Source organism: Gouania willdenowi, unplaced genomic scaffold (genome assembly GCF_900634775.1).
Source record: "Gouania willdenowi unplaced genomic scaffold, fGouWil2.1 scaffold_315_arrow_ctg1, whole genome shotgun sequence".
Classification (NCBI taxonomy): Eukaryota; Metazoa; Chordata; class Actinopteri; order Blenniiformes; family Gobiesocidae; genus Gouania; species Gouania willdenowi.
In genome coordinates this window covers 848,484-875,957 of record NW_021145076.1, presented here as the reverse complement: position 1 = coordinate 875,957, position 27,474 = coordinate 848,484, and the positions used below count along the sequence as shown (strand labels likewise).

Genomic DNA, 27,474 nt, shown 5'->3' with positions numbered 1-27,474 from the left:
AAACGGAGGAGTTTTCAGATGTGTGCTCTGTGAAGGAAGAGGTTAGAACACTCCGTGTGTTTCCATTCATTCACTCACTCACTCACCACATTCATCCGCTGTTACACACACACTGGAGACTAGTTTAACTGGTGACCCACTTCATTCACACTCACATTTCTCTATCAATATGTGACGATGTAAAGGTGGAACAACCTGTGTGTACTCAGTGGAACACAGAGAACAAACTACAGAAAAACACACTTTATGTTAATGAGCTAAGGAGTGGGCAGTAGGAATGTGCGATATTTTGTGCTGTGATACATCATGGACCGCTATTTTGTTAAAACCAGATAAACATCCAACAAAGTGAACCAGTCCAAGTTCCCCCGTCAGATCCACCCAAAGTTCCACAAACACAGGGACAGAGATGAACCTGTAGCAACGATTATGAACTGGAAACTCAACTGAAGCTAACTATGCTAAGCTAACTCACAGACTGGGCTAAGAGCTATTGCTAACCACGCCATATAAATAATAGACCAAGTAAAAAGAACACGTCTTACTGTCATAAAACCACAGATTTGTTTATGGTCAGATTTAACACTTGTATGGAAGAATAAAAACTAAACATGTCACACGTTGTGTGAAATAAATGTTAGCATAATATTAATGTCATTATTAATCTGTCTTAACTTGTGAAACGCAATATTTTTTAATTCACAGACAAAGCTGGTCCTATTAGACTAATGTAACTATTGAGATTAATACACCTAAATATACTGAATGATTACATTATAGGAAATCAGTTATTTATTAACCATAACTTTATGTAACTCATTAGATAAATGAAACAAGATTCAGCAACAGTAAAAACACTGATGGAGTTATTTGTGCTTTTCATGTGCTTTTTTTCTTCTTTTTTTTTTGGAAAATATCATTTTAAGTGAGGAAATAAATTAATTACTTACAATAGCACTAATAAAGTGACCCACATGCACTAGAATATCAGCTCATGAGCTCATTGAGTCAGCAGTTATTGTAGCCTTTTTAATGTGTCTAATGCTCATGTATTAATATTTATTTGTTTGTAAGGAACCTGTTTACACTGTAAGTTGGGAATTATTTTTATTTATTTATAATTTTTTATTTATCGTGGTGTTTATCGTTATCGTGATAAATACCAGAAATTATCGGGATAATTTTTTTAGTCCATATTGCCCATCCCTAGTGGGCAGGGACCGTCTACAAAGTCACACCCCCAAAGGAAGCGTCAACAATAACACCAATAACCCTGTGGACAGTCTTTATTAGGGCTCTCTATTTACTACAGCAAATATAGTTAAGAAGATACTTTATCTGATTTATGTTTTCATTAATATCCAGTATTACTGTCATTCACTAGCAATAACTGAAATTAAATAAATAACTGTAGTACCCTGAGAACAACAACCTCTAAGTACTACAGAAGAGATTAACAAAAATAATGTTTATTCATTTGTATTTTATTTAAAGTTTGTAAATAACCAATACTGTAATTAAATAGTCATTTCATCTATTAATAATCCTGTAAACCAGGGGTTCTCAACTGGTCTCACCCTGGCACCCACATTTTGCCACGGTCATTAAATCACAACCCACTTTTTTTAGAACTCAACCTGCCAAATTTAGTCTTTCAAAAATATCTGTCGACAACACACATGTATATTATTTTTTAAAAATATAAATCTATATATTTTCCTGTGCAACATGCATTTAACAGCATGCCTATCAAAAGAAAAGTTTCTTTCAAAATAAAAGAAAAATTATTATTGACATCATTATTATTTATCATTAACTTCACTAACTCTATAGCTTAATTTAAATTAATCTAATTTAAATGATCCTGATGACATCATTCCAGACCGTAATGATTAAACCAAAATAAATGTGCAAGACATCACGTGTAAGAAGTGTTTTTTCACCACTCGAGGCTAGAATATTTTACAGTATCAGAAGTTATCAATAATCTGTGATGTTTCATACTCTACAATCTCTGGTATTGATGATCTAATCCACAACAACAGAACAACTTTATCCAGATCTTCTGTAGCTCTGATGAGATGTTTAAACACTCTGAGCAGGTGAAGCTGATTAAAGCTCACCCACTTGTTGCACCACACTCACATACCTAACCCTTGGGGGGCTGGATGGTGGGGCTAGGGGTGGAGGGGGCCGCCACCTGTGCTACTAAGTAGTCGCGCGGGGGCGGCACTCCCACCTCTGGCTGCCCTACTAATCCCTCCAATTTTAATTACACCTCAACACACCACTCCCTAGAGGGTGGGACCACCACTTCCACCCTCCGGAGCTATTGCACCACATACACATATATACACATAGGTTGGATGGGGAGCACCGCTCCCCTCCATCCACCTTTTTTAATAAGCACTTCATACATTCACTAGGGATGTAATGATTAATCTTAAGGCAGTTAAAAATTCATTCATAGGTATCACGGTTCATATCGATGCCCTGAAGATTGAATCGCAGTATTTTTTTAAACAGCACAGGGCGCTATAGCTATTTATCCTTCTCTTGTCCAGACATGTAGGCAGCGGGCGGAATCTGCTACTACTCTCTTTCTGGCCTCCTTCTACTCTTAAACATGTTCATAAATGATTCCTTACTCGTTTAGCACCAAAAGAATATCTGTAATATTACGTGAATATCTGTAAAAGTCACGTAGCATAGCATCTCTTCTTCACTGCATGAATATCTGCATGCCAGCCGACCGCTGGGTTACCAGCGCCCTCTGCTGGTCCAAATAAATATTTGCAATCACTGGTTTTTTTGAAGTCCAATTGTTAAGGCACAAAATACAGTTGCACTTTTATAAAGAAAAACAACTACAGTATTATGCAGTTTTGCATTGTTTAGAACCAGAATTTAAATTGATAAGCTCCTTCTTCATTTATTTATTTCATCCAAGATTTATTTTTAGGTAAATTGCATTGTTTTGAATAGTTTATCAAGGGATTCTTTTGACAAGGAAAAATAAAATGAAAATAATACAGTATTTTCTATTTTTTTCCCGAAAAAAATAAAGGAATATTTTTCAGTCATCATTTGTCTACAGTCCCATTTTGTAAAATAAATCGTGAGAGACTCTAATTGTGAACCCATATCGTATCGGGAGTTCAGTGAATCGTTACATCCCTACTAAACACACACATTCACTCAGGGGATAGGGTGGTGGGTAGCTTCACACATTTGGGACTGTCGGGTTGGGACCCGGCCCCTCTGTTGATGGCTGGGCCGCCGTGTAGAGTACAAATACAACAGGAGGGTGTGGTTGGGCGTGGCGGGGTGGTGGATCTCTGGGGGGCGTGGAGGGGGGTGTTGATGGGGGCTCTTTTTGCGGGGTCTCTTCGGGTGCCCCTTCCCTTCGGGTGGGGGTGCCCCTTCCCTTCGGGTGGGGCTTGGTGCTTGTCTCGTCTCCTGGTTGCCTTGAGGGCGCTCCCCGCAGTGTGTGGGTCTGCGCCGAGGTTGGGGGTGGGGGTGCTGGCGTCTGCGCTCATGGTGCTCTTTGCTCGGGGCGGCTCTAGCTGTTCTGGTGGTTGAGATCGGTGTTGGCCGTTTGGTAGGTCTGTCCTGCTATCTGCGGACTGGCGGGTGGTTGGCTTCTGCGCCTTTGGCTGGGGGCTGCTGCTCTGCACCGGTTGTGTGCCGTTGGGGTGCATCTTTCCCCCGGTGGTGGCCGCCAGTCGCTCGTGCGCCAGTGGGGGCATTTCCCCGTGGCTTGCGCTGTCCGGTGGGGGCGGGGCCTGGGCTGCTTTTCTTGCGCCGGCTGGGGCTATGCGGTCCTCCTGGGTTGTGGCCGGTTCGTGGGGTGGGTGGGCGCCCCCCACAGGGGCTTGGCCTGGGTGCTCACCCTTGGGGGTTACCTGTCCTGCGGGGTGCTCTTGGGGTCCGGCGGGCCTGACCTGCTGGCTGGGCCGGTCCTGGCGGGGGTCTTTCGGGGCGAGTGATGCGAGCCGCGCCCTAATATGTCTGCGGGCGTTGGGTGGTCCCGGGCTCTGCGGTGTGGTTGGGCCCTTTGGTGGCGGGGGGGGGGCTGTCTAGGGATCATCGCACTGGTGGCTCTGATTTAGGCGTCAGTGATGATTTGTGTAGTTTTTTACCAGGTTAGGTGGTGTTTGAAACGACTACGAAGAGAGTTGGAAGGACATTTCTGCATAAAAAATGTCCTTTCCCTCACGATGACGGCGTTTAAACCCAATTCTGTCAATTCTGTTTTTATTGTTCGATTTCGTGATGCCATCACAGTGGATTTTATCGGGCCCTAGTGTGGTTGTTAGAGCACTCAGAGACAAAAGCACTCCAAACGCTCCAAGACTCCAGAAGAAAACACCTCTCCCAACACTCTCAACCTTCTCTCACTTCTCACCTGTTCTATCCACTCCACCTGAGGTCAGGTGTAGGTGTAGTTCTACAATTAGACACTAGATGGACCCCCAACATAAGTGTTGGGTCTAAGATTCTCCTTCTACTACTTTGATTGAAAATCTATCACACCTGTGTGTTTGGACTCTCAGATAATGTAGTGGAGGAGCTCAGAGATGTTGTTAGTGAGTGTCTTCAGATTTATTGAATTATTATGGTTTATTTTAAGCTCCTAAAAGCACGTATTTAAGTTAGAATGTAGGTCATGTTAAAGTACACAATCTGATTCAATGTTTATATGTATTTTGACCCAAATGTAAGTTAACTCTACAGCCAAAGTGTTTGGCTTTACCAGTTTGTTTTAGTGACATCTTAGTCAAAATACATTACGGTACTATTAATCCAATTGATAGTGATTTCATAGTGTAATTTAGGTTAAAACAATGAAGAATAAAATCACAGATATGTTAAGAATAATAAACATTGGTTAGGAGTTTCAGATAAATATGTTTACATAAATACTAAAATTCATAAATAAGTTTATGGGTAAAATACATTGTTAAAAAGTTAGACTTTAATTAAAATGGTTAAAATTTGTACAGCAAAGCACATGATTTAATTTTTACAAATAGAAATAGTTAAACATTTTAGGTTGATTCAAAAGCATTAAATATTAAATAGCAGAAAATTAATTAATTTAATAAATAAAATATTTAAAATAGGAAAAGCTCAGGTGGTTCATTCTTTTAAAAACATTTGATTAGAACTCATTCTTCCTTTCTCTCTTTTTCATCCTTTTCTTTAAGGTTTTAAACCTGCTACAAAACCTACAACAAAACTGAATAAACTTTTAAAAGCTGAGGTGATCTCACGTCTTACTTGTGTTCCATCCATCTTTCAAGCTGGACAAGCATTGTAGAAAATAAGCTAAACAAGTATCTGGTATGGTATTCTGCAAATTAAATATGATTTAAAATTAGATTTAGATTAATTAATTGATAAAAGAAGTAAAGGAAGTTTCTCACTTTCTACATTCATAAAAAGATCATTTAATAAAAAGCGTGTGATTTCCCTGGTTTAATTCTATGGGACATGTGCATGATAAATGTTTTTTTTTACTAATTTTTATATTTGATTAAATTCGGTGTATTTTTCTGTAATGTATGTTTTTTGGAGTCATTGTGTATTTGAAAAAAGAAGGAAAAAAATGAGGCCAAGATTCACGGCTCTGCCCTACAAACACCGTAAAAGTTAGCAGAAATCCATGGATCACTTTTGGTGTCCCACTTCTCCAGATGATCTGCAGCAACTTTGAACCCTGTCAGTGAAACATCCTATGAAAAGTGTTACAATAGGACATTTGTCTCAAATTAAATTCTCTTCACTCTGTAGGGGGCGCTAACGCGCCAATGTCCATTTTTCCACATTGAGCTGGTTTAGGGCTGGAGGTTTAACAACTGATTCACAAATGTTTGTTTGGTTCCTTCTCTGTGTTTAATCTCTAACTGTTCTACAGGACTCTGGAAGCCAGAACAAAGTGACACCTCAACGTTCTCAGGACCATGAAGCTCAGCCACAACAAAGAAACAAATCTAAGAGAAAAACTTCAGAGCAAAGAGTTCAACAGCAGAGCCAAGCTGGAGTTAAAGCTAAACATACATGTGACCAGTGTGGGAAGGCCTTTAGATTTATATCAGCCCTCAATAGACATCAAAGAATCCATTCTGGAGAAAAGCCATTTAACTGTGACCAGTGTGGGAAGGCTTATACCAGGAAATCAGACCTCACTGTACATCAAAGAATTCATTCTGGAACAAAGCCATTTAACTGTGACCAGTGTGGAAAGAATTTTACCCAGAATTCTACCTTAATAAGACACAAAGTCGTTCATACTGGAGTTAAAAAGTTTGAATGTGATGATTGTGGAAAGACTTTTAGTCGATCTGGAAACCTCAGTGTACATGTCCTCATTCACCGTGGAACCAAAGCTCACAGATGTGAACAGTGTGGAAAGACTTTTACACAAAGAACAGTTTTAACGAAGCACATGCAGACTCACTCTAGAACAGAGTTGTATCGCTGTGACCACTGTGGGAAAATATATAAACACAAACATACCCTCATCATCCACCTGAGATCTCACACTGGACATGAAGTGTGTCCCTGTGACCAGTGTGACAAAGTTTTTACAAGATATAGAGATTTAAAATGTCACCAAATCAGCCACTCATCAGAAAGACCTCATAAATGTGACACATGTAGAAAATCTTACAAGTACAAATCTCAACTTAATGTCCACCACCGAGTTCATGAGAAGAATGTTTTCAGATGTGATGAGTGTGGGAAGACCTTCAGCACTTCATCTGTTCTCCACTCACATCTCTGTGTGGATGGAGACATGGAGCAGGAATCATCTTCAGATCCCAGCGACACACGGATGGTGACGACACCTTCTGGTTCCAGTGTTGGACTGAAGAACCCAGAGATCAGGCTGCACAGGATTCCAACATAAACCTGCTGTCAGCTGGAAAATGGACACCAACAGTTCAGGAAGTTGTTGATCTTTGAAGGTGTGGTCTGAAAGAAAAGATCAATACAATGATCAGTTGGAAAGGAAGCAGGAAGAAGTTTCCCTTTGTTCACTTTCTATACAGGATATACATTCTATAGCTTCTGTATTCATACATGATGTATATGAAGAATGATTCACATTATTATTATTATTATACACTAATGACAGATTCTATATCAGGGCTGTTAAACTCATTTTAGTTGAGGGTTCAGATACGGACCAGTTTGTGGTCCAAAGGGCTGCAGATTATAGGAAAACCAGCCCTAGATTATGAGCAACTTTGTTTTATTTTCTCAAATGTTGTGGAATGAATTAGGAAAAATTGCATAACTTTCAAAAATTTTGAGTTCCTGCAACAATTGGAGTTTAAAAATAACTCCCATCATGTGTTATCAGTGTGGGAAAACTGTGAACTCTGCTAATATTGTGGAGTTCACTTTAAAATTATTTGTTTTTAGAGAGGCTGAGATATCTACAATTGAATTAAAGGAAACATGAATAATTGTAGAAATTATTAACTATCATTTTTACTTTCTCTTGCAGGTTGAATTAGATGTTCTAAAGGGCCGGATTTGGTCCCCAGGCCTTTAGTTTGACACACATTCTATGTAAAGACAATCTATGACGTCCATCATGTGTTTGTATACTGTACATAATAATCATTAGTAGTTTTTTATAGAATGTAGAGAATGTGATTAACATTCCAATAGATGTAATAATCAGATCCTAACTTGTAGATGAATATACATGCTGTGTTAATACAGACCATCTTCATCATGTACCTTTGAATCTGTTTCTTTTCTCTGTGTTTATAAATGATTCATATTTGTAATGAGTTTTAAATGAGTATCTAATACATCACATAGTATTTTCTTGATTTTAGATGTGATGTGTTTTATATAAAGTATGTTTTTCTACAGTTGAAGTGAATGTGATGAAATGGTTCCTGACAGGGAAACCCTGCCTAAAGCCTGTGAATGGATCATGCAGTGTGCTGAATGAATATCAGGGGAAGGGGAGCCCAAAGTGTCCAAACACTCCCATTTTATCACCATATTTACATTTCTATCAACTCTGTGATTACAGCTCATAGATTTATTCTAACTCTGAAATGTTCTTTAATCTGTTCTTTAGCCTGTCCAGCCTTTCTTTAGAACTTACAATGTTCTATGTAACCATGATAAATCCTAAAGTTCTTCTTAAATCTTCCTTCTGACATAAAGTTTGAATCAATGTAAATGTAATGATATCAAATGTCCAGTGAAGCTTTGTTCCTTTAAATAAAGACGTGTTATTGTCTGTGCTGGATTTCTTTGAACAGAGAAACATGTCAGAGAGAGGGAGAGCTTTTCATTGGATAGCACATAATCCTCCATCAAACACACATGGTTCCCATGAGAAGAACATCCACTGGATGGATCTAAGAACAGGAAGTGAAGGTTCCTCTGGAAACTGAGTGTTTAGTGAAGCTGAAGGAGTTTAAAAATAGACTTTTAGAGTAACCGCTGCTTTCACATCCAGTCATGATGTCTTTCTAACAAATTCTGATAAAATGAGTCAAACAAGTGCAGAATTCTTTAGTTTGAGATTGTTCCTACATTAATAAGGCTTTTTATTTAAATGTAGTGTTGTATCAACATCTGAGACAGTGAAAGAGTTCCTGTTTTGGTTCTAGAAGGATATGAATTATTCCCAATGAACAGCACTGATTAAAAGGGGGCGGAGTCTCCCTGTATGTGGACTCAGAGTGGAGGTGTGTCCAGGTTAATCACATGTCTAAGTGTGTAAATGAATATAATATAAAGTTGTATATACAGAACACCAGGGTGGTGCATTGACACACTGAAGAACACATTAGCTGACATGTTTCATAACTCTGATGATTCAATAAAATACAAAGTGTTTGGAGTGACTTCATTATTAATATTATGAATCCAAACAGACACATAAAGACTTGTGATGTTATACATCCAATGTACAGCTGTGGCCTGTTCTTAGTCATTCTAAAGCCAAGCAGAGTCACATTAGACACTGACACATCCATCATTAACATTTGGACACATTCAGCTGATTGGAAAGTAGATGGAGGATTATTTAGAAGTGATATCAGTGAACAGCTTCCAGTTACAAACCAGAGCTGGGCTTAGATCTATCAATGTGATCATCCAAACAATGTCTATGATGTCTTTATGTCCACATTAGTGATGCTACATGAGAAAAACTGTCCTTTAAACAAAGAGCAGGAAGCAGAAGCTTTAGAACAAGCCTTGGATTACTGAGGCCTTAGAGACTGTATGCACTAAGATAAATGTCCTGAATAAAAGCTTTATAAACCTAAAGAAGCAGAAGATAAGCATACATGATATAAAAACCAATGAGTAAACATTATGAAAAGTTTAAAATAATATGATATATATTAGGCAGTGGCTATCCGTACGGTTGACGTATCAATATACCGACATTTTATCTGTACGCAGCGCCCCTAATTGGCTAGTTTAGGTCACGTGACTAAGACTAAACCTAACCCTAAGAATTGTTGTGATATAGAGTTATAACCTAACCCTAAGTACTTCGGTAAACGTTCCAGTAGCACCTGGATTTGTCCGTACGGCAACCGTACGAATACACACTTTCTATATATTAACCTGAAAACTTAAAACAGAATAAGAGTAACATTAAAAAACATGGACTGATGTAATCATCAAAAAGAACAACAGATTATGCAAATAATTTAATAAAGAGTAATGATGTAGTGAAAGAATAACAGATATTAATCCTAAATTTAACAGGTATTTGGTGAATGTTGGATACGACCTCACTAAGGAGATTGTTGAGCCAAGAAACACAGATGAATTCCAAAAAAGTCGAGTCAATAAAACTTTATTTTCATTGTTTTTTCATTCTGTAGATTAAAAATAAATAGTTCACATTGTTAAAAAATACATCATGAAATGTCAACTTATTGTTTTGATATTAACTTTTTATTAATTCAAGATAATATAGAATATATAGTAAAATAAGTCATGTGTCTTCAATAAATCATTCCAAAGTGGTTTATTTGTAATAAATAATCAAACAGTGAAAGTGTTCCATGTATTAGAGTGTTAATATAAGCAGCTCTAACTACAGACCAGTATCATTGCTTCATCAGCTTTCAAACATTAGAGAAAAAGGCTTTGTTCATAGACTTGATAATCCATCCATTTTCTGACCCACTTCTTCCTTTTTCAGGGTCACGGGGAGACTTGATAAGTTGATTAAAAACACAAGTTGTTGAGCTATCACCAGTTTGGCTTCAGAATGTATCATAGTATGTGATTAAAAAGCTGTAAATGTGTGGTATCAGAGGAACAGCCCTCTTATTAAAAGTGATCAGAATGAGTTTGCTGCGTGGCAGCAGCCTGAACTTGTTGCTAGTTCAGCATGGACATCACAAGCTGAGCTGCAGGAGAAGAAAAGCTACCAAGACCTCCTGAAAACAGCAGTAGGTAGTGATCCAGCATTCTGTCCATCATCCATCAATAAACACACACACATTTCATTACTGCTAAACGTGTGTGTGTGTGTGTGTGTGTGTGTGTGTGTGTGTGTGTGTGTGTGTGTGTGTGTGTGTGTGTGTGTGTGTGTGTGTGTGTGTGTGTGTGTGTTAAGGTTACGTAAGTATTGGATATTTGCCTGTAGGTAATCAGATTACTATAGGATCATTATGAGGGGACTTACAGTATGTTTGTAAATGCTTGCACACACATTAAAGCACATTGCACAGAATGTAGTGGATATCTGGACAGTTGGTGATAAAGAGGAACTGTGGACTGACATCCCTAAACAGCTCTGAATGTTGGAACATGGTCACAATTGTTCAGGGTCACATGCCAATGGAGCAGCTCACTGTGAAGACTGAAGGAAGCAAAGAACCACAATGGAACCTGCTACTGTAGAGTCATTGCAGCCCAATATGTATCAGCTTTATTGATTAAAGCTGCTGTAGACGATCATCCTTTATCAGATAAGGAGTTGGCCTCATAGATCAATAAATCACTGAAGATCATTTACCAGAAAAAAGATAGAAAAGGTTGAATTTGTCAATGGAAAGTTTGTTTTGATGTCCACTGTAAAGACTCTCTTATTGACATTGTCAGAACAGATTTGTGGGATGTGGAGTCCTGTAGACCAGTGGTTCTCAACCTTTTCAGCCCACCACCCCTAAAATAAAGGTTCCATAGAGCGGGGACCCCCACTGTAGCTGAAGGTGGTTGAACACAGACATGAACATTGAAGAACAGTCATGTGGAGACAGGTCCATCTATGAGGGGGAATAAAGGAGAGATTTTTGGGGTTCATCCATAAAGTCAGTAAAATGATGGTTTATTGTTCTATGAATCTGTGATAAACACATTTATTTATTTATCTTAATATTGATATCATTAGCCTCTGCTAACTAGCTTAGTCTCTGCTAACTCGCTTAGCCTCTGCTAACTAGCTTAGTCTCTGCTAACTAGCTTAACCTCTGCTAAATAGCTTAGTCGCTGCAAACTAGCTTAGCCTCTGCTAACTAGCTTACTCTCTGCTTAATAGCTTAGCCTCTGCTAACTAGCTTAGTCTCTGCTAACTCGCTTAGCCTCTGCTAACTAGCTTATTCTCTGCTAAATAGCTTAGCCTCTGCTAATTAGCTTACTCTCTGCTTAATAGCTTAACCTCTGCTAACTAGCTTTGTCTCTGCTAACTAGCTTAACCTCTGCTAAATAGCTTAGTCTCTGCAAACTAGCTTAGCCTCTTCTAACTAGCTTAGTATCTGCTAACTAGCTTAGTCTCTGCTAACTAGCTTAGCCTCTACTAACTAGCTTAGTCTCTGTTAAATAGCTTAGCCTCTGCTAACTAGCTTAGTCTCTGCTAACTAGCTTAGCCTCTGATAACTAGCTTAGTCTGTGCTAAATAGCTTAGCCTCTGCTAACTAGCTTAGTCTCTGCTTAATAGCTTAGCCTCTGCTAACTAGCTTTGTCTCTGCTAATTAGCTTAGTCACTGCTAACTAGCTTAGCCTCTGCTAATTAGCTTAGTCTCTGCTTAATAGCTTAGCCTCTGCTAACTAGCTTTGTCTCTGCTAATTAGCTTAGTCACTGCTAACTAGCTTAGCCTCTGCTAAGTAGCTTAGTCTTTGCTAAATAGCTTAGCTTCTGCTAACTAGCGTAGTCTCTGCTAAATAGCTTAACCTCTTCTAACTAGCTTAGTATCTTCTAACTAGCTTAGTCTCTGCTAACTAGCATAGCCTCTATTAACTAGCTTAGTCTCTGCTAAATAGCTTAGCCTCTGCTAACTAGCTTAGTCTCTGCTAACTAGATTAGCCTCTGATAACTAACTTAGTCTGTGCTAAATAGCTTAGCCTCTGCAAACTAGCTTAGTCTCTGCTAACTAGCTTAGCCTCTGCTAACTAGCTTAGCCTTTGCTAAATAGCTTAGCCTCTGCTAACTAGCTTAGCCTCTGCTAACTAGCTCCGTCTCTGCTAACTAGCTTAGCCTCTGCTAACTAGCTTAGCCTCTGCTAAGTAGCTTAGCCTCTGCTAAGTAGCTTTATTTCTGCTAACTAGGTTAGCCTCTGCTAACTAACTTAGCCTCTGCTAACTAACTTAGCCTCTTAGTTGACTTTGTCACATTTTATTTGACATTAATAATTAATAATGGACATTTACAAATATTGTACATGATATGAGTGATAACACGTGTTATACAATAGATGTAACTTAATATTTTTACATGTCCTTTGGTGTACCATGGGTACATATAGTTAGTGAACCACTGTCCTAAGGTACCGAGGTTTTATATTTAGAAATAATGTAAAATTAATGGTTCTCACAGAAACTAGATTATGTTCTGGGTTCTTATAATTTCAATTAAACATTTATTTTGTATTTTTCTATGAAATAAGTAAAGTGAGATTACACATATATATTTTACATGGTTAACTATAAATAAATAGTTTTTATAAGACCTTTTCCTGTTTCACTTTGTACAGTTTAGAAGTTTACTAACATAATGTCACTAATTTAATGTTGTCTTTCTATTATTACACTTACAGCCAATACATGTTGTTCTCTAACTAACATGTGCTATTGTTCACAGATTGTGCTCAGGGATTCAAACCAGTGAAGATTCAGAGATACCAGTACACCTGTGTGGCAGGTACAGCCTTGTGCAGCCACGTGGCAGCTCTACCGTACCAGACGGCCCACTACTCCCAGCTGAGGATTACATCTGTTCTCCCAGTGTTCAGCTGTACAGAGACTGAACAGAAGTGGTACAAAGCAGTTACCATGGTAACCAACCTTTTAATCACACGTCTTTCTTATTTATGACATGACTTGTTTGTGTGTTGTTTTTCACAGAAGTAACTTATATAAAGGCATCAACTACACTCTACCAGACATCTCTACTCTGAAAGTTCAGGACGTGTATGATGGACTCACTGCTGATGAAGCTCCATGATCACTATGATGGACGTCTCCAGTGATGTTCTTCTGGTATAATCCATGTTTGGTCAGGTGTAAGAGGTTAGTGTGCTGTCATACCAGCTGCCAACAAGGACAGTCCCCAGGCCCCGCCCACATACAGTAGCCCCTCCTCTCCCACAGCTGCCACTCTCTGATTATAGGCTGGGACCCTCTACCTGTGCATTCATCTGCTCTGAACATCAACACCATCATATGGCGTCTCTTGAAACATCTTTGGTGACATCACACCAAACTGAGAACATCACAGTAGAGCAGAGTTCCAGTGCTGAGTGGCACCAACTAAGGAGGTGCTGCATTACCCCCACCATATTCAGAGAGGTCTGTCACACCAGGGGGGAAAGCTCTGCTGAAAACCTCACCAAAAGGCTTCTGAGACCATCCAGTCAGACTGATGACTATGGGGAGACATTTGTCTCAAAAACATTCACAAATAGATTCACAATTTTTACATGTGTTTTTCAAATCCACAAATATATTTACAATTTTGACATGTACTTTTTAGATTTTCACACGTTTTTCAGATTTTCACATGTTTTTCAGATTTTCACATGTTTTTCAGATTTTCACATGTTTTTCAGATCCACAAATACATCAACAATTTACACACGTGTTTTCTCATTTATGTGTGTATTTATCATGAATTATCATGTGTAAATCCTCAACTGTGATTGTGGATTGAGCAAAGTACGTTTGTGGATCGGCCCGGAAATATAAAGAGAACCAATATTACAAATTTGGAAATATAAAAACAATCAATAATAAAAATGTGGAAATATAATGAGAATCAAAAATGAAAAAAATATACAAAAGTAGTATATTTGTTTTCCATTTTGTGCTTTTTCTGTTTTGTCTTTGTCTTTTACTTCATGACTCAAGCTGTCGGTAAAAGCAAAGGTCAATTCAATGGTCATTCTGCCCAGGCTGACTAGTCGATACCTGATCACATGATTCCTCTTCTCTTGGAGGGAAAGTTAAAAATGGGAGACGTGGATGAATTGAGAAGAGGCGTTCAACGACAGTTATTTGCAATATCTCGGTATGTGGAGGAAAATTCTCCAACGGACTATATTTTAAGGTTGGTGGAAGATGTCATGGAAAGTCTTGGAGAAATATCTGCGCTGACAAATGCAGACATGGACGAAGCTGTGTGGTGCAATCTTGAGGAGGTAAGTGTAAAATACGATGCCGTCATGTTGTCGGTCAGCTTTGTACACAAGTTTTAAGAGGGACAAAAGCTACATCATGACTCTGATTCACATATTAGGCATTCAGCCCTAATTAGCAGCCACAGCCAAAGTTAGCCCCTGCTATGGGCAGACCTGTGTTCAGCTCACACAAACGGACAGATTAGAGCTCAGACACACAGTGTGTCCCAGAGCAGGGATTAGGATGATCCATGGTCTTCTTAAATCACAGGGTGTACAATTGCAAAGTGAGTATTGATGCTGGATTTTTCCAGATCAAAGATGCAATTTAAAATGTACCAAGTATATAATTGACCCAATGGAAATAAATGTAGAAGTGATACATCAATGAAATATTTCAATATTTTCTTTGAAATGCTGTTAATAAAGATTTCCTTTGCAGACAGGTTCCTGGGCCCTGGTAGTCCTCAGTGTTTAGAGCTATAAGGACAACTTCAGGGCCTGAAGACCTGTCAATGAAATAAAAACATTTATATCATTGTAATAACAAACCATGCATTGCTGTCTTAAAAAGATTGTACTTCTTGTAGTGTTGACTTTTGACAACATGTGCAGACAAGGTAAAATAAATAAATAAATAAATGAAGACCTGTCAGAGACAGTTTAAATGGTAGCATGGTAATACAGTAATAGATCCTTTTATAAATGCTCCTTGCATTGTGTGTTTCTGGATATACAGGAATGAAAAACTTGAAATGAGAAGCAACAATTATGGTTATGTCATTGGCAGTGATAGAACTTATAACAATAATAAATTCAAATGTGCTATTGTGAGCAGCTAGACAGATAGAAGTACTACTTTTAAAAACATTAGGACTGTAGGTTGAATATTTTACAAGTTATGACAATGTGTTGACAAAGAGTTGAAGGTAAAGCTGTCCCTCTACTCTAGAAGTTGGTCAAAGCTAAAAATGGAACTCATTGAAGGGCTGTGAGTCAAAAACGGTTAAAGATACAGAAAAGTTGAAGGTTTTCACTAAAAATGAACAAAAAAGCTGAACATTTTAAAAGTTGAAATGGGTTTAAGAACTGCTGACCAGTGGAACGTTACATTTTCATTAAAATTAATTAAAAAGTTGAATAGTTTAAAAAGTTGAAAAGTTATTAAAAAACTCAAATTGAAAATGACAAAACACCACAAATACATCTAAAGTGTAGTCTGTAAATCTGCCTCCATCTACATTTTAGTTTCTATAATCAACATCAGATGATGCGTCATACTGTCTTGCCAGCGGATAGCGGTCCACCTGATCTGATACATGCTTAGTAACAGAATATCGTTCTGAACAAATGTTTCAGTCTATGATATTAATATTGTACGTTCCCTTAGAGTGAGGGTTGTTAGAGGCTGCCCTTGTCAACGTACAGAATCGCTCCCGAATTCCAATTCGGTAGGAATCCGGTGGAAGCGGATTTGAGAGAGGTCCCGTTTAGATGTGGCAAACCCTCTAGGCTCCAAGATGGTCATTTACTTTCTAGTTGAGTAGTGTTTGTGTTTGTTTCCCAGTACTCCCAGCCTTTTGTTCTAAAAAGGTGAGGTTGAGTGTACTTCTGTTTTTTTTTTTGACTTTCTGAGTCTAAAAAAAGTATGGTTTTGAGCTTGGCTCCTGTGTTGTATTTATACAATTCTAGTTGAGCAGTGTTTGCGTTTGTGTTTCTGGACGGCGTTCTGAGGGCTCCCGTTCTATACGGTTAAAGCGGCTCGTGGACTGTTATTTTGCTTTTTTATATATATATATATATATATATATATATATATATATATAATACCACATTCAGTGGAATGACTTGCTTTGACCTGGACTGACCTTACTGTTCATTTTCAGTGTCCATGTTTTTGTTGTTGTCTGTGTAAACTCGTTGTTGTGTACGCTTGTCTATGTCTTCGTTGTTGTTATTGTGTTTTTTTTTTCAATATACAGGACGCTGGCTGTATATTCAAAGGATATATATATCATTTTGAAGCTAAATTGGTGGCAAAAGTGTCTCCTATTCTGTGTCTGAACCAGAGTTAAGCAAGATTATTGGCCCTTTTAAGGTTAGACAGAATTAAAGTGAAGTTGAGTCAAACAATCAAATGTATGACAATAACGATACTAATGGTTCACCCTGACAGACAGCAAAGGTGGAACCAAGGTTATTCTACTGGAATATAATCATTTTGTTTCTTGATTTGGTCGTTGATGGCGACCAAAAGTGGAAAATGTTATGGCAAATGTGTGTTCATGTGAACAATTTGTCATGTGTTAATACACAATGACTGCATTCTATTGTTGTGCTTTTGAACAGAGACGTTGCTCCTTTGCTGAGTCATGTTAGATTAGATTATCCACAGTACAGACAGTGTAATCACAGCAACACACAGTCTCTGCTGAAGGCCTCATACCAAAAACTCACATTTTTTCACATACACACACAGATGAGCTCCATCTAATCAAGGCCAAACTCAAACTCACATGTGGAATCACATGCAGATACACACACACACACACACACACACACTCACACTCACACCACACACACATACAGACACACACACACCAACTGACACACACACATAATCAGACAGACAGATATCACTGCTCCAACGTCTCCACTGTTGGGAACATCTGACTCCCTCCTTTTCTTTCATCAGGGTGAGACTTTTCTCTATCAGTATAAAGTTGAAGCTGTGGAACTTTCCCAGTTAGTTGCCTTTCGTTCTTACAGGATGGAAGCTTTTTATTTAGTTTATAATAAATCCTTTCTTTATAAAATCATCATGCTTTGACTGGACTTCATCATTCAACCAGGGCACAAATCATGTCTCCAAAGGAGGTCAACTGGAAATTTGCCGTGACAGTCTGACAGGTAGGATTTAAACCAACCCAGCGCTGTTTCTTTAATCCCAAAAACACTTTCCAGTCTCTGCAGCAGTAGATGATGATCCACTGTATCGAAGGCTGCACTGAGATCTAAGACATACCTGTCAAGTATCCCGCTTTGGCCTGGAAACTCTCGTATTTTACCCCTCTTTCCAGCCATCTTCACGTATCATTATTTTTCCGTAAATATCCCTTATTTTAATGTAATAAAAATTAAAAGATGCCACGAGAACTGCCACCTGAATTAGCCTGGGCGGCAGCTCTCGTGAGATTAGTGCCGACAGCAGCAACAAACCCAGAAACAACTCAGAAAAGAGATGAATGAATGAAGACGTTCCAGCAAAAAAAACTAAGAACTGGTGTAAATACGTTGTAAAATGTGACAGAGTTTAACTTCCTAAAGAACAGCAGGATGGGACACAGTTACACGTTCTGTTAGACTAGAAACTTTTAGCATCTACCACAGCGGAAGGAACCACGTAAGTCACCATGAAAAATCAGCCAATCACAAGCTCCACAAATATACACTGCTTTAAAAAAGTGTTAAAGAATGTAAAGTCTGTAATAAATGTCTATAATAAGTCATTAGTGAATACCAGAGAACCACATGAGTGAGTATGAGAAATTATAAGAAAATATATAATGAAAATAAAATGTTAATGTCTGACTTAAAGACAAGCAACGTGAAATTAATAATAAATATGCAACGTGTTGACTTGTATATAAACTGTAAGTATATTAAATAAACACATGTGCTTCATATACACATTAATGTTTTTATTTTGGCTGTTTTATAATTTAGGAATTAGGACTGGGCGATAAATTGAGATTCAAGATGTATCAAGTTTTCTATTTTGGCGATATAGAAAACTAATATTTCATATACTGTATATATATATATATATATATATCCCTTATTATCTATCTCTCTCTCTCTCTCTCTCTATATATATATATATATATATATATATATATATATAGATATAGATATATATATATATATATATATATATATACTGTATATATATGTATATATTACAGCTTATTATGTATCAAAATACTAGTTTTAAGAGTCACTGCTTTTACTTCTCAGAACAACATGTAAAGCTCAGTTAGATGATTAATAAGTGTCACATATTGATCAGGTGTTTGTTAATAAATGAGCCTGTGTAACATTTTCCATCAGCAAATTTAACCCAGAATTTTCTTTCTGATCAGACTTTATTTGATAAAATTATTTAGATTTATATCATATATCATCATTTAGATAAAATATATTGAGATATGAGTGTTGGTCCATATCACCAGCCCTAGTAGGAATGTTCAAAACATTTAAATGTTAATAAAGGTCGACCTACCAGATTCTAATCACATCATTGTATTAGTAAGTAGTTGACAAGTGGGTATTTTAGATTTATTGTACATCTATATTAAAATATAAGGAATACTGGAGCTTAGTTGGGAGGGTGGGATGACTCGTAGTGGGCGCCAGAAAATTTCCCTTATTTTCAAATCCAAAACTTGACAGATATGATCTAAGAGAACCAGAACTGAGATCAACCTTCTGTCTGAGGTTAAGAGAAGATCATTGGTTACTTTTACTAAGACAGTCTCTGTGCTGTGATTGGCTCTAAAGCCAGACTGAAAGCTCTGTATAAATTGTTCCTAAGTAGGTGATCACATAGTTGACCTGTGATGACTTTTTCAAACATTTTGGAAACTAAAGGGAGATTAGATATTGGTCTATAATTGGACAAGTCATTTTTATGGAGAGGTTTGATTACAGTGGTTTTAAAGGTCTGTGGTACATAACCTGTTACTATAGATGTGTTAATACAGTTCATCATATTATTAACCATTTATTAGTAGTTTTAACCCACAACATGAATGGTTTTATCACTTATCAAGTCAGCCTGCTTTGATAATGGACAGTGATCAGTTTCCCTTCATTACAACAACACACATGTTTTTTTATCGTCACGTGTCATCACCTTTGTGAAGAAACTCACTCTGCCAGTTTTCTCCATTGTTGTGATTGGTCAGACTTTGCTAGCTCCACCCCTTTCATGTGAACACGCATGTACCCAGGCTGAAAACACTTGGCTTCAATTAGCGTGTTGTTATCGACCTTCGTAGGACAGCTTCTCTCTGACAGGGAATGTTTGGTCAGTTGACGCCCGTTAATGGAGATTAATCCAGGATACAATTATCTAGATTCATAGCATAGGGATGCTATGTTTATCCAGTAACGTTAGCATATCCTCATCTGTTATCTGCTAATGATGCCTTAATCTACTAGTTTAGCGGGGGATAATCCACTAACATGCTTTAATGCACACATGTAAACGTAAAAAAGTGCATCACAAACTGTCTAATCCACTCTAGGGTGTTTTTGAAACAAAGAGGAAAAGTTTTATAGATATTTATCATAGACTTTACAAGCAGTGAATATTTGTTTGACTGAAATACCGTAAATTCTGTCATATACAGTAAGTCATGCCTTTTTCATTTAAAAATATTGCCTTGATGGGTACTCGTACTTTAGTATATTTCTAAATCACTAATTTTATTTGTACAAGTGCGTTTTAAAAGAAGTAAAGTAATTTATTACATTTCTACACCCAACCGCTACTGAATAAATTATTTTCTGTTTTAAAATGATCAACAGACATTGTGAAACTACAGAAAATGAAATGACATCATAGCCGACCAACCAGATTTTTTTTTTTTTTCCTTGTCTGTACATGCTGTCAAAGGTCAACACTACAAGAAGTGCAATCATTATGAGATAGTAATGCATGTTTTGTTATTGCAATAAAATAAATAGATTTTAATGTATTGCTTAATTGTGACCATCACCAGCCCTCCCTAAGGAAGGGTAAGAAATCTTTTATTATAGGGAGGATATAAAAAGGGAGAGCAGTGTTACACCTAAGTGGAGGGGGGGGGGGGGGGGGGGGGTGAGCAGGGAGGAGAGACTCAAGGTAGGAAATAGAAAGGGTGGGGAAGAATAGACTATCCCACAGTGACGGTGAGATGTGACTCTGTCGAACATATTGTGCTTATTATGTTGTGCAATCAAGCCGGTGGCTGTGGACAGGGGGAACAAATGAGTGGAAATACTCAAAGCAGGTATTTTGGATTAACGCATCTGAAGTTAAACCCAGTATGAGTTTTATTCCACAACCCAAGGCGTGCTAGTGCATCGTAGACCAGTATATGTGCAAAAACCGCTACTGCAAACCCAGGAACTGCCCCGGGCCTGCAGATGCAGCCAGGCCAGCAGAAAGAGCGGGGGCCAGGGAGCCCCAGGCCATCCCCCCACGGTCGAGCAGCCCCCCAGATGCCCCCAAGATCCCAGGCCGATAGGCAGCCACCGCCCCCACACACACACACATCCGAAGAAGCCTCAAGCAGCCGAGCACCCAGCGCATCCCGCCACCGACAGCAACCTCCAACCCCAAGGCCCCCCGCCAGCATCCCGCCCTATCCACCCACCCACACCCAAGCACCCAACCCCCCAAGGGGAGGGCCCAGAGAGCCCCCCGTCCGAGACCCCAGCAGAGGAGCCAAGGCCCACGCCCAGCAGACAGCCATTATTTATTTATTTATTTTTAATTTACATTTTGACAAACCTTGATTTTAATACAGATGCCTTTGTGGAAAATAAATTAGATTCCAATTGTGGAAGATTACTTTTTTTTCCTTTTTTGGTTTCTACATGATATGTTTACTGTCTGTAAGGGAACCAACAATAACTGTGTGGGTGAAAGTAACTAGTAACTTTGACTTTGAATACTATTTAATTGAGCTACTTTTTACTTGTACTTGAGTATTTTATGTGTGAATTACTTGTACTTCTACTTGAGGATATATCAGTACTTTTTACACCTCTGTGACTTACACAGTGAAGCGACTTATATGTAAGTTTTTGGCCAACAGCGCCCTCTGGTGAGTAAAATGTTCATTAGTTTTCTATTGTTGTATAAGACGCTCCCTCATTGGTAGTAATTATGCCTGATGTAACAGTCCATACATACAGTATATCCACTATGAGGAGTGTTATGTGTGTGTGTGTTTACATTATTTAATTTAATATATTTGATCTTCCTATGATAATATGACACATTTAATCACAAAAGGCAGCTTCGAACAGATCAATGTTGACAGGTTGTCATGACAACTCAGGCTAAAATGGAAGCTCAATGTTGACAGGTTGTCATGTCAACTCAGGCTAAGATGAAAGCTCAATGTTGACAGGTTGTCATGTCAACTCAGGCTAAGATGAAAGCTCAATGTTGACAGGTTGTCATGTCAACTCAGGCTAAGATGAAAGCTGCAGAATCTCCACCATTCTACAGAATCTCCTCGTGCACCGTCAGAAACGACTAAAGTAGCTTTAATAATATAGATTAACGTTGACCAGCAGATGTCATCAGTGAGCAACGTTTGAGACCAAAGTGAGTTTCTAATAATAATGTCAACTTTAATGACTCATTTTGTGATTTCCCACAATCCAGTGAGTAAATACTGCTTGTTTTAATCTAAATGTGTTTACATATTTAGTAATAATCTTGTGTGAATGAGCTGATATTGAACGATCTTTGGAACGACTTTGTCATAAAAGCTTATTTTAAATTTGTTCATTTTAACATTTAACATTTAGTCTGAATTGAATCATTATATACTGTGTGTGTGTGTGTGTGTGTGTGTGTGTGTGTGTGTGTGTGTGTGTGTGTGTGTGTGTGTGTGTATGTGTTAGCGGCTTATAATATATACATCAGAAACTATAACGGAATGTCTCACTGCACGTAAAGCTACATATTATTATTATTATTATTAATTTTACGTATTATGACAGGCCCATATTTCACTGGCCTCAAATCAACAGGAACAAGTATTTATTAATTTTAATGTGACACATTTAACATGTGATCATTACTTTGTTTTATCCCAAGATATAAATTGTAAATTGAGGAAACATTGGAATTGAGCTGCTGAAAGGAAGTGACGGATTGCTGCTCTGCTGCTTTTTATGGGAACACCTTTAAACATTGAAGGGCTTAATTATAGGATGTCTAATGTCAAAGGTAAATGACAATTTTCTAGCTGTTTTTAGCATTTAGCTCATTTTGTTAACATTTAAAACAGGGATTCACGTCAAACATGCTATATATAATTGTCTACAATATGTTTCAAGGCTGTAGCTATTGAATATTTTTGTAATCCAGTATTCCACTGAAAATTCCATAGATTAACATATTTTTTTAGTTAAAGAGAAATTATATTTATACATGAGAAACTAACATATTTGACTTAGGAATGAATGAACCATTTGTTTCCTTTTTTAGATAATCAACACTTTTGCTTTTTAGCAAACGGCAATTGCATCTCAGGAAATGTGACGAGTTAATATAAAAATGAATAAAACCAACAGAATAACATAACTTTCTACTTCTGCCAAGTCCAAACATCTTCTCAGATATCTACAACTACATAGATATCTTTATTTGAGGAACATTGAAGATAACTTGAACTAAAGTTTAGACTTGGTAACGTGACGTTTTCCATATCTTTAACTTTCATTTTATCAAGTCCAAATGAGGTTTGATATAAATGTAATGTTCATTTTGAAAAAAAGTTTGCCATTGGTTTCCATCATCTACCACCCACCACTAAAAGTCATGTGATGTGTGATATCATCTAAGAAAGGTCTCTACTGCTCATGGGGAACGATTTTTTTTAATATAAATTAGCCGTGAATGGATTAAAAAATAACCAATCAATTGCAAATCTGACTAAATAATCACGATTAATCACAATTTGTGAATTTCAGTCACAAGTTGCACAGAAATGACGTGTATTTATAAGTTACATTTGAGGCAGATAATTAGTTTAATTTGTTTTCCCAAACAAAATCACTGTTAAATGTAATGTGTGGTCTATGCAGACTTTAAAGATTTGTGCTGTGTTAAACTTCAGTCTGTTATTACACAATATATTAGTTATTTTAAAGATAACAAGATTGTACATTAAAATAAAGTACGCAAAAAATCTAACCTATAATTTAGAAAAATTCCAGTGTTAATATGAGAGAACCTTAGAACTAATTTGAACCTTAAACATTCAAACTATTGCACTTTTACATTCAGCTGCTGAGGCACAGCCGACTGTCCACATTACTACAGGAGGACTGAATCAATGCTAAATACTAGAGGTGATCTCAGTGAGATGGACTCAGAAACATTAGTAAAGGAACCTTCCACAACAATGAGAGTGTCCTGTTAATGTGCTGCTTGTCTCTGTCCCTCAGTTTGTGGACATGTCTTCTGCCTGCAGTGGGACGTCTGAACATCACTTCCTGTGCTCCATTTGTCTGGAGGTGCTCACTGATCCAGTCGCCACATCATGTGGACACAACTTCTGCAAAACATGCATCAGCACACACTGGGACACCAGTACCACCAGCAGGTGTCCCGTGTGTAATCAGGTGTTCAGCACTAAACCTCAACTGAGGGTCAATATTATGATGCGTGAGATGGTTTCTCAGTTCAGACGTGAATCTGAGAAGAAAGCAGCAGCACCAGGAGAAGTTCCCTGTGACGTCTGCACTGGAACCAAAGTGAAGGCCCTGAAGTCCTGCCTGGACTGTGTGTTCTCCTACTGTGAGACTCACCTGGAGCCTCATCTGACAGCATCAGGCCTGAGAAGACATCAGCTGGTGGAGCCTGTGGAGAACCTGGAATCCATGATGTGTCCAAAGCACAGCAAACCTCTGGAGCTGTTCTGTCTGAGCGATTAGACACGTGTCTGCTTGATGTGTTCTGTTTTGGAGCACAGGAGTCACCAGTTAGTCCCTCTGGGAGAATATCTGTTTGAAGAAAAGAAAGTGCATCTTCAGCAGATGATCCAAAAGAGACGAGAGAAGCTGGAGGAGATCCGAAAGTCAGTAGGGATCAAGAAAAAAGTAGCAGACAGAGCGAAAGCTGAAGGTGTGGAGGTGTTCACTGCTTTGATGGAGCTTGTTCAGAGAGGCCTGAAGGAGCTGATGAAGACAATGGAGGAGCAACAGGAAGTAGAAGAGAGAGAGGCTGAAGGTTTGATCAAGGAGCTGGAGGAGGAAATCTCTGAGCTGATGAAGAGAAGCTCTGAGGTGGAGCAGCTCTCCCACTCTGAAGACCACCTCCTCCAACACTTCTGCTCCCTGAAAGCTCCTCCAGCCACCAAGGACTGGACAGAGGTCATGGTCCATCCATCATCATATGAAGGAACTGTGCTGAGAGCTGTGGCTCAGCTGGAAGACACACTCAGTGACGAGATGATGACGATAAAGATGTTAGAGATGAAGAGGCTGCAGCAGTTTGCAGTAGATGTGACTCTTGATCCTCTTACAGCTAATCCTTACCTTGTCCTGTCTGATGATGGAAAACAAGTTTACTGCAGTGACGTGTGGAAGAACCTTCCAGATAATCCAAAGAGATTTTCTAAATATATTAATGTTTTAGGGAAGCAGAATTTCAGTTCAGGTAGATTTTACTTTGAGGTTCAGATTAAAGGAAAAACTGACTGGTATTTAGGAGTGGTTAAAGAATCCATCAACAGGAAGGGATATATTGCTGCGACTCCTAAGAATGGTTTATGGACTGTGGCACTCAGAGATGGAAATGTGTATAAAGCATGTGGAGATCCTCCAGTCATTCTTCATCTGAAGTGTGTTCCTGAGAAGGTGGGTGTGTTTGTGGACTATGAGGAGGGTGTGGTCTCCTTTTATGATGTAGATGCTGCAGCTCTGATCTACTCCTTCACTCACTGCTGCTTCACTCATAAACTACACCCATACTTTAGTCCTGGTTTAAACCATGGTGGTAAAAACTCAGCACCTCTGATCATCTGTCCTGTCAATCAAAGTGAATGATCAGTGTCATGATGAAGTCTCACCAACAATAGATTCAATGGTTCTCTGCAACCATTCACTTCTCCAGGTTGGTTACGCACTCCATCCAACCTAACATGTATGTTTCTCAACAGTGGGAGGAAACATTTTATTAAAGAATTTTCACATTTGGTGTTTGGACTGTGATGAAATAAAAGTTGAATTAAAAAAAAGAATTAAAATATGTTGAGTATAATTGTGGTACATTTTATTTTCAAGTGTTATAATAATAATAATAATGAATTTTATTTATAATGCACTTTACATTTCAAATAAAATCTCAAAGTGCTACATGGTAAACAGGATAAAAATACAATACAATACAACAATACAAGCAAGACAAGTTAAAATTAGCTATAGGCTTTTTTAAAAAGGAAGATCTTTAGTCCTTTTTTAAAAGCATCCACCGTCTGTGGAGACCTAAGGTGGTCAGGAAGGGCGTTCCACAGACGAGGAGCGGCAGCTTCGAAAGCCCTGTCCCCCATGGTCATGAGCCGCGTCCTGGGCGCGAGCAGACGGTGCTGTTGGCCTGACCGGGTCCTGGTTGAGGTGTGTGGTGTGAGGAGGTCAGTGAGGTAGGTGGGGGCATCACCGTGCAGACAGTGGTGGGTGTGTAGGAGGACCTTGTACTCTATGCGGGCGGAGATGGGGAGCCAGTGGAGAGTGCGGAGTATGGGGGTGATGTGATCGTATTTCCGCACCCTCATCAGGACCCTGGCAGCGCTGTTTTGTGGGCGTATGTGTTGTATGTGGGCGTAGGGAACCAAACCACATCAAGCCTAAAGACCCTCTTCCTAGCAGGAATTAACCAAGGAGCCTGTTTCTTTATCACAAACTGTTTACACAATAACTGCCTCCGCAACTTTGAGGTGCATACACTGTAAATGCTAACATTCAAATTAATTAAATATGATAAGTGAACCAAACTCAGTTTTCATCAACTTGTTATGAACACCATTTTTAAATAAGTAAGCAGTAATTTGGAGTTGAAGAACTTGCTTAACTTAATGTATCCTAGTTAAGTCAAATTAGAAAAAATAATTAATTGTACCCAGTGTCCTTTGCGGGTTCTTTCAGACATGCGCAGATCTGCCTCGTCAACTTCGCGCTTTCCAGAACATTCCCGTACACGCAAACGGCCATCTTGGATGCTCAGAGAGTGGTGAGCGGCGCGCATTTTGAAGTTATCGTCGGCGTTGTGGGAGTACTTGTGTTGAGTTCACTTTGGTAAGTACATATTTTCCTCTTTTTTCCTCTCTCCTCTTGTGGTTGTGTGATAGCAAACTGTGTGTAGGGTGACCAGATGTCCCGCTTTGCGCGGGACAGTCCCGCATTTTTAGTGCTTTTCACACGTCCCGCAAATTGAGACGTTGTCCCGCTTTGACACAAGTGAGAGAGAGAGTGTTTTATTTGTAAACAAAATATGGATGGCCGTGAAATATACGAACTCTTTTTACGACTCCACACGGGGGAAGAACATCCGTCTTCTCCCTCCTTTACAAACAGATACCTTTGGGATGCAGTAAGATCACAGAACGACACTTTCCAGGCCTCTTCTCTGAGATGTGTCCCAGTGAAGAAGGGAGAACAAAGAAAGTTTGAGGTATCTACTGCAACCATATAGTAAAGAAGAGGCATAACATGATTTTTGACATTTATGTTTATGAGTAATTACAAGTGAAATTCATTAACCGGTTCCTAAAGTGATCCTAGGCTATTTTCCAGTCGTGTTTGGTATCAAACTCTTTCGTATTACATGATATTTCAAGATATGATGTTGAAAAGATTATTTGAATATGCTGAACTCATTATTATGGTTTATGTGTAAATCTAGGAATCATCCCTCCTGTTTGTCTTTGTCTCACATAAACACACACCCCAGACACACCCAAGGGCAGCCAGCTGAGATGCTGGCAACTTTAAACCAATCAACGAAGTTCCCTTCTTGGGAGGCGAGTCCCAAAGATAAGCTTTTAAAAGAAGAAAGCCGCTC

The 27,474-nt window shown here is 38.5% G+C and overlaps 1 pseudogene; it reads left to right on the top strand.

Moving 5' to 3' along the window:
• Positions 1 to 25,568, top strand: LOC114459471 (E3 ubiquitin-protein ligase TRIM21-like; annotated as a pseudogene).
• Positions 25,569 to 27,474: the final 1,906 nt, after the last annotated feature.